Below are 7,613 nucleotides of genomic sequence, written 5' to 3'. Positions count from 1 at the left end.
CTGTTCTTGTGCTCTCAATTCCGGATAATGCTGGACCCCTTTTATCCAGCCCCTCCTCTTGCCCTTTCAAGTGAAAAGAAGACTACTGTGCCCCCCCATCAAAGTTAAAGGGAGGCTTTAGAGAGGAAGGCTCAGCACGCTGGGGCTCTTGAGCCTGTGTTTAATCTCTTTTCCCGTTCCTGTGTGCCTCTGTGGCTTCCCTGCCAGTTTCTTTGTTGCCAAGTTTCTCATTTCCTTTTATTTGTGTGTGCGGGAGGTTGCCAGGCTCGCTGGAATGCATCTGAAGTCATCTTCGGGGGACACGCCTCAAACCCGCCCCGGGTGATCCATGGCTGGGCAGGCTGGAGCGGGCTGCCCCGGCTGCAGGAGCGGCACAGATCCCACCCTGCGCTGCCCCCGGCGTGTCCAGGGCCGGCCGGGTGTGGAGGAGGATGGAGGTCAGGGAAAAGGGATTGAGAGAGAGCACCTTGACCTCTGGGTCTGCCCTGCCAGGAGGAGAGCAGAGACATGTGCAGACCTTGGCAGGGGAGGAGCCCCCTCTGTCTCTGTTCCTGCCTCACCTCGGCTGACCTCAGTGCAGTGCCCTGGCTCTTGGCCACGGCTGCCCTGCTCCATCAAGTGATGCTGGGCTGAAGGTGTGGTCTTCAGCTGGATCTGGGATGTGCTCCCAAGATCAATATGGGCTACATTAGGCTCCCAAGGGAGAGAGTTGGAGTCATACTGGCAAAGGGAGGACTCTGAATATTGCTCCAGAGTTGAACATAATTCTGAGGAATGCATTGGTCTTAACAAGTGACAAGAGAGATCACAATTGTGTTCATGCTGCCATCATGAAGGTACTTCAGTGGACAACCCATCTCTCAGGGAACATGGAAGGGGGATATCCTGAGTGGAATGAGACATGCCAGGAGCACAAAGTCACTGCTGCAGTTTGTCTCAGCTTTCCCTATGCCTCAGCTCTCCCACCAGAATGGAGCAGGGGGCATTGCCAAGACTTTCATCCTTCCTAGGCCATATGGGTCTGGTTTGGCACATTTCATTCATTGGAATGGCATTACCAGCCATCTCTCTCTAAAGCAGTATTGGGGAACTGCATCTCCAACAGCATCCCCTAAAGTCAGTGTTAGCAGCCTATTTGCTAGGCTGTGGAAACCAAAGAATAGGTAAAAAGATGGGACTGTGCCCAAAACTTGGGTATCTTGGAGACTGCCACTTTTTTTGTGATGTCACAGCTTCTGAAAGTTCCCTGTACTTTCCAAGGTGGATATCTGTTGGTCCAGCTCTTGACACTAGAAAGCAAAGAAACAATCTTAGGTTTCTTGGTCCTTTTTGAGTTTCACCTGAATTCCTGGTAAAGTTCAGTGAAGGTATCTACCCTTAGTAACATTTTTTGTACATTTATCAGCCTTAACCAGCCTGAGCAGTCTGTTCTGCAGCCTCCACCCATGGACCCAAGGCTTATTTAAGCTTGTCCATGGGCCTTCAGCCTCTGACTGTGTAATGTTGGACAAGTGGCCTTTGGTGGATCAGCCACTGTTGTACCCACTATGGGTCTTGTTAATCCAGATGCCAAGGTATGCACTGACTTCTCAGCTTGACCTTTGTTCTGCATTGTGGTCTGTGACATGCTGAAAACAGAAGTTACTCACTAGAGGAATTTCCAATGGAAAGGACAGCAAAGATGTGGGATAGTTTTGCTTAGGATGGGTCTGGAATGCCTAGAAGTGGCAGGTTGCTGTGCAGCAGTCTGCAGCAGTCCTGGCTGGCCTGTCCCATGGTGCAGTGCTAAGAACACTCAAGTTTTGGTGTTACTTTCTGCTCTTGGGCACAGAGAGCAGCAGTTATGCTAAGAGCCTTGTCCTGGCTCAAAGGCCTCAGCACTTCTGTGGGTGTGAGTGGTCACTGCTGTGCTGCACAGAGCAGAGCTGCCAGGCTCATGGCTAACAGCCAGCATGTCACTGCCCCAGTATCGTCCAGATCTCCCTGCTGCTTTGTTCATGGGACATTTGCACTGCCATTGTCTCTGCTCCCTTTGGACAGGCCCATGGGGTTGTGCAACTCTGAGCCTGTGCAGTGTCCACCTAGAGGTAATTGTTTTGGCTTTGCACCTAAAACAGTCTGTCAAACTGCAACCCCAAAACTCCTGCAGGAGACCAGGAGATTGCATCACATACCAAGGAAAAGACTGACTGATAAATATATTGCAGTAAGCAGAAAATAGTCACTTGCTGTAAATACTCTTCTATGTTTTGTTATGGTGCTGCTATTTCAACCCAGTTGTGTAACTATCTTTGCAGAGGCTTCTGCACTTGAATTTTTTTTCAAGGTACTTCCTTACTGTACATCTGGCAGCTCCTGAATTGCTTTTATGGAGGATTTCTCTGAAATTTCCAATACTTTAAAAAATGAAAAATGTGATTTATTAATTAAGATATTGTGAAGAGAGCTTCTGATAAAGCCAATGTCTTTTTCAAGAGTTAAGAACACTTCTATTCAAGAATATTTCAAGAAATATAGCTTTTGCTATATACCATTTTTATTTTGTCTTCTTTTGTCAACCTCAGATTTTTCCTTCTTGGTTTCTTTCACCAGGATGGGTTGCTGTAGGATGGCAGAGCAGAAGGAAAGCACATCATCTAACCACCCTGATTCTCCCCTGCTGCTGCTTGGCATCCACACATACTGTGAATTGCAAGAGAAAAGCAAGACCTGGAAGCATCTGCTGAGGGTTTCAGATTCTCTGTTCCTCTCTTCCAGTCCATTAGGTCAGAAAGAGAATGGCTATCAACAAGTGTTTCATCTGGAAGTGTAGCCCTGGGATTTCCCTAGAATTTTACCCCAGCTTGAGCTTAAGACCAGTTTTCAGCTATCAGTCATTCTTGACTGAACTTATATTCTGATTTTCCAGAGCTTTATTTCCACTGCCTGCCCCCCTTATAAAGCCTCCTTTGCATTTGGGGTGTAATTGTGTCAGGAGATGTTCCCACTTGTGCTGGTTACTGCTGTCTGGACACAACAAGGCTCTAAACTATGATACAGTTATTGCTTGGAAAGGGAGGAGTTTTTGCAGGGAGTTGGCCTTAAACTGCTTCTGATCAATATTTTAGAGATTTTGACAATAAAATGAAAAACAACCTGAGAGGTAGCAAACCGGAAGAAGGTTGCAAGTCCTTTGGAGATCAAGGTTGCTAGTCAAAACATTTAAGTTGGTATTCTGGAGAAATAAACTAAATTTAGGTGAGTAATAATCAGTAGATGCAAAGGCTCAGTGTGACTAAGGAATGGAGGAACTAGTGCAATGCCTAAGGGGAGGGCAGATCTCAAACTGAGTGGGAGTCAGTACTGTCACACCCTTGCAGTAAGAAAATGTTTGGGTCTGCTTTTTATCAATGCCAGGGTCACTGCTGAGACACGAGAGGTCCCAGCAGCTCCCTGGCCTACTGCAGTGGAGTCTTGTGTAGTGCTGAAGGCTGCCATGGAGCTGGAGACCATGGCCTGTGAGGAGAGGCTAAGGAGCTGGTTTATGTGAAAGTAGAGAGCACTATGGGTGCACAAATTCTTGGTTTCTCAGAGTACAAACAAATGGTACCAAGAAGCAAGTAAACAGCCATTTTCTGTGCCCACCTGCTAACAAACAGAAAGAAACAAGTATCACTGAATGGAGGGAGATGATGTAGTAAAAGTGTTTGCTAGCTCATGGAGCATAGAAGCACCAGCAGAGATCACCATGCAGCTGCTGGGATCATGGCTGGAGGTGCTGCAGAAGATACTTCAGACAGGGACGGGCTGGATGTGTCTATCTTGACATGGATGTACCTGGGTCATTGCATTGCTTTTCCCAGCCTACATTTATACATTTCTCTCCATCCATTTCATCTGCCTGAATGCTGGCAGGCCAGTAGGAACTTCAAAGGAATTTGTACTTTGAGGTTTTTCCTTTTTCCCCATGGAAAACCTCCAGAATCAATGAAAACATATAGCATATGCTATGTATTCCCCCAAGAGAAAGCAGTGCAGCAAGCTATTGGATACAAAATGCTTTGAAATTTCCTGATTGGAAGGTAATTGATTATCAAACAACAGTTATACTGTGCAACAGAGATCATAGCTCCCCTTTGGTGCTGGAAAATCTAAGGATTAAACCTGTACCTCCTAGAGGAGGGATGCCTTGGGATAGGTGTCCCTTGCAGAGAGGTAGTACAGTAAACACATGATGCTTTCAGCAGCCACAGCTCCTGGTGTTCCAGCCCAGGCCCCTGGCAGCTCAGAGCTCTCCCCCTGTCCCTGCAACCCTGGAATGGGCACGGCTCGTTAGCAGCAGCCTGGCAATGCAGAGAGCCTGCTATGGCAGCAGCTGCTTTTCCAGAGCTGTCCCAGGCACAGGGCAGCCCAGAGGCTCTTGGCCAAGGTGAGGCATTCCCTGCAGGCTGAGATGGAGCCTATGGGAGAAGGGGTAGGTCCTCACCAAAAGCAACCAGCTGGAGCAAACTTTGCTTCCTTGCAAAGTGCTTCCACCTTGCAGTCCAGCCTGCCCAGCTAGTCACCCTGCTCCCTGATGTTCCTGCAGCCAAGTGCCAGGGAGCAGATGGAGGAAGTGCCATCTGGCTTCTAGCGAGCTCATTCCCAGGCTGGAGCTGGGGGAGCTGCTGGAACAAAGGATGGCATTGCTTGGGAGTGCCTGGACTAGAGAGTTTGTGAGTACTGTAGGAGTCCTAAACTTGCTTCTTTTATGCTCATTGGCTCCCCAGCAGTAGGTTTCACAAGCTGCAGCTCATGTGTATTCTCTGATAGCTGAGCAGTGGGCTCCAGCCACTCTCCCTGTCTGGGGGACTTCTGCAGGACTCATGGAAACCACAGTGCATTTTTCCTCTCCTCAGCCCACACTGCTGCCCTTGTGGTAGGACCATATGGGTCACATTCATGGGTTGGATACCCCGGATTTCTTTCACATGGCTGGCCCAGCCAGATCCTGTGGTGCTGGATGAGATTTGCCTCATTCAGGTTCTGCTTTGTTCCATGCTAACTCCACACAGCTGGGCTGTGTGGGGCTAGTCACCAGGGAAAAGAGGCTGGCAGAGATGAATAGAGGATGTGAACAGTTCCCTTGGTGCCCTTTTCCCTCACTCTTGTTTCCCTCTCAGCAGGGGGAAGCAGTCTCTGCGTGGTCCTCTGCCGATTGCATCGGGAAAGTCATTAAAAAGAATTAAAAAGGAAACAGAAAGAGACGGAAGAGGGGGAAAAAAACCCTACACAGTTAGCCCCAAACAGTTATAAACTTGAACAAAAGAACAACAGGATCTTTCTGCTCAAAGCCCTGGGCCACCCCTCACCTTGACTGCGAAGGACAGCAGTGCTCCAGCCACTTACTGGGAGAATGGAAGAAAGCCTTGCCTGTATTTCTGCTGGGATGGTGGTGAGATGGGTTGCAGGGCTGGTTGTGAAAGCTGTCACCTGATTGTTCAGATGCGGAAAAAGAAATATATATATGCAGAATTAAATTAATTACACATGGTTGACTCATCCATCTGCTGAAATTGGTAATGGCTTGGTATCCTGGCTTTTGGAGAGGGAATAATATGTAAGATACCATCCTGGGGGCAGAGGGGGGGGCAGTGTCTGCCCTCTGTTTTGCTGTGGGAAAGTATCAACCTCTGCTAGCAACAGAATGGGATGGAGCACCTGGTTCCTCCTGTGTCTCCTAGGAGGATTTGCCTTCCAACGTTATGGAGTTGTGACTGGTCTGGGAAGATCTGGTTTATAATCCAAATTCAGTACCATAAAGGTTTTCCCCAAATAGTTGCCTAAATTTTGAATCTGTATTGAGATACAGAAGTCTAAGCTCTTTCAGAGGCCAGCCACTCATTTGTTCTGAATCATGGCTGGACATGGTCAATCACCTTTAAAAGGCTTGATATTTGAGTTCTGGATGGGTGCTTGCAACCTAGCGCCTGTAAAATTCTGTGGAGGGTTGTCCCAAGATCCTCACCATCAGCATTTCCCTCAGCTTCTGCTTCAATGGCAGTCTGTGCCTGCCTGAACATGTCCTTTTAGGACTCTGGGGCAAAGGCAGAAACTTTCAGATAGCAGTGAGGTAATTTTTGCTGCAGTGAGAGCGGCCTGTAGGCTGGGGACAGAGATGGTGATGGGAGAGGCTGGCAGAGATTTGTTGAAGAATCTCATTCTGAAGCCCTACGGGCCACACACTTGCCTGGGTCTGACACAGTCACTGGTTCAGGCTCCTTCTCAAACCATCACACAAACAGCAGCGTTTCCCCTGGGTTTATTTCTGCATGCTTCAGATGAGTTGGATTTTCTCACCCAAAGATTGGCCTCGGGAAAGCTCCTGGACCATTTTCCTATTAGCCCTCCTTGTTAGACTCTCACTGAGGTAGTTTGTAGCTGCAGACCTTCCTGTGCATCAGTTACCAAGGCTTAGGCTACAACTGTTGCAAAATTCCTTCAATCTAGCATGGTGGATCCCCGTGAACATTGCGGATTTGCTCGTTTATGTCTCACCTGGTGCACCAGGAGCTGAGGCAGAACTCAAAGGGGCAGAACTCACTGGGGAGGTTTGGATCATATACTGAAATAGGTTTAGCTGCTGTGCAAAGTAGAGTTTTCATTGGTGGTGCCCTTAACAGCTTGTATTATCTTACTTACATGTATATTCTGGAATCTACTGCATTCATACAATTAGCTGTAATCTTCTAGGTATAACTGTGTCTGTGCTGTTAAAACTTCATACAGATTCCCAGTATTGGGGTAAAATGCTATCACTTTGATGTACTTACAGTTGATTTCTTGTTCACTGGCTGGTCTGTGGAAATATCTTGTTCCCAGATAAGGTCAGGTAAGTGTGTAGTGTTGTGTGTAGTTTCTGGGTGTGTTGAGGTGTGCATTGTTGTGTGCTGGATGCATCACTCCCTGGGGGTGTTTCTGTGGGGTGTTTTGAGGCATTCACTCTGCGTCACCATGGGGACAAGGGGAGAGGTGGAAAAGAATACAGTTTGTATTTCTTAGTGTTGTGATTGTGCTTTCACAGTGCCTCAGAGTGAAGGTGCATGATGAAGTACATACCTCTGTGTGTCTTTCTGCATGACAATTATATGCAAGCACACATGCATTCACACAATAATATGCACACACCCTCCAGGCTCCAGGGCATGTAGGAGAGTGTGTGTGTGTGTGTGTGTGTGTGTGTGAATGCTATTTAAATAAAAAAGAAAGGAAGTGAATCAGGGTCGTTTCCATTTTAATTGTAAAACAGATAAGCACTAAACACTTTGAAAAAGTAAATGACTTGAGAATAATTACTATCTATTACTCTGCGTCCCAGGGGGGCAGTTGGAGGAGCCCAGATGGCTACAAAAATGGGATTTAGCAGAAAATTGAAGACATTATTCACCGTAACACATTATCAATTACCTTCATATCAATTACAATAACCTTACATTAGAAGAAGGGCCAGGAGACTATCTTCAGCCCCCAGCCTGAATAGTAATTGCACTACCCCTATGGATGGGGTGTGTGTGTGTGTGTGTTACAGGGCGGGGGGCACCACAGGGTTGTGCAGGGTTTTGGCAGCTCCAACTGCTGGGAAGAGAAGGGGAAGG

Source organism: Agelaius phoeniceus, chromosome 9 (assembly GCF_051311805.1).
Source record: "Agelaius phoeniceus isolate bAgePho1 chromosome 9, bAgePho1.hap1, whole genome shotgun sequence".
In the NCBI taxonomy this organism is placed as follows: Eukaryota; Metazoa; Chordata; class Aves; order Passeriformes; family Icteridae; genus Agelaius; species Agelaius phoeniceus.
Note: the sequence above shows the minus strand (reverse complement) of the source record.